The 1422-nt window shown below is 30.4% G+C and overlaps 1 long non-coding RNA gene across 1 annotated transcript in view; it reads right to left on the reverse strand.

The window, feature by feature from the left end:
- Nucleotides 1-1422, reverse strand: part of LOC128249595 (uncharacterized) — a 67672-nt gene that overhangs the window by 60132 nt on the left and 6118 nt on the right. The gene's annotated exons all lie outside the window — the stretch shown is intronic.

A 1422-nucleotide genomic window follows, 5' to 3' on the forward strand; every position in this document is an offset into this window, starting at 1 on the left:
TATATATATATATATATATATATATATATGTAAATATAAACACGAATACACACGAATACACACATATATATATATATACATACATACTTATGTATGTAAGTATATATACATATATAGGCATATAGATAAACACACACACGCGCGCACACACATGCATATACGATTAGCTGCATATAAATTATACATTTGAGTGTATATACATTTGAGTGTATATACATGCGTGTGTATGCATGTATATGTGAATTTATATATTTGTTCATACTCATACTATCTTGGCGTGTGCATACATATACACACACACATATTTATATGTATAGATATATATGTATTATATGCATATATATATATATGCATATAAATATAAATATAAATATATATATATATATGTGTGTGTGTATGTGTGTATGTTTATACAAATATATATCTATATGTATATCGTTAGTTTTTATGTCAAGTTGCTTATAAAAACAGATTAACCTTAAATTGACGTATTATTCGGTACATTTTAATAGAGCTATAATTTATCAAGTGTTACAAGGGAGAGGCTGACAGTGACTTCGGAGTACAGGAAGCCCCATACTGTGATACAGTGATACCGTGATATCTTTGAGGCAACAATATCCGGCTGCTAACATTAAGCAAAGGCTATAACAGTATCTTCAGAGTTTTGGGAACGGATAACATATTTTCAGACGATTAAAATATGTTATCTATCTATCTATCTATCTATCTATCTATCTATCTATCTATCTATCTATCTATCTATCTATCTATCTATCTATCTAGCAGTGTGTGTGCGTGTGTGTCTGTCTGTCGATTCGTCTATGGATTCGCCTATGGATATTAAATTCTTTGTGCGTGTTTCAGTGTTTCGTTTAAATGGTGTAATATACTATGGAACATATCTATATATTTATATCCAACACTTTGTCACGGTGGATGTTTAACATTGTGTGCGTGCGTGCACAGAAATATATATATGTATATATATATACACATAAATGCATAGGAATATATGTATATATGCAAACAGGCCCTGCCCTGTTTAACATTGTCAAAGAGGCAAAGGCTCCCACTACCTTTAAACGGAACCTGGACAAATTTCTTCAAGGAATACCAGATAAGCCACCTGTACCTGGATACAACTCACTCGGCAAGAATTTCCTACTCGAATCGACCATGATACCACAAGGCTTAACTTAAAATGGATTTAGATAATCCTATCAGATGGTGCCATTAAGTTAGACATGGCCTGGACCAATCTTCGCTCGAAACATATCTAAGGTTATCTACGTTTATATGCATACACACACACATATACACATATATACGTATATATATATGTATAAATATATATACATACATATACATAAATAAGTATATATATATATATGCATATATATATATATATATATATATATA

The sequence above is a fragment of the Octopus bimaculoides genome, chromosome 16 (assembly GCF_001194135.2).
Source record: "Octopus bimaculoides isolate UCB-OBI-ISO-001 chromosome 16, ASM119413v2, whole genome shotgun sequence".
Taxonomy (NCBI): Eukaryota; Metazoa; Mollusca; class Cephalopoda; order Octopoda; family Octopodidae; genus Octopus; species Octopus bimaculoides.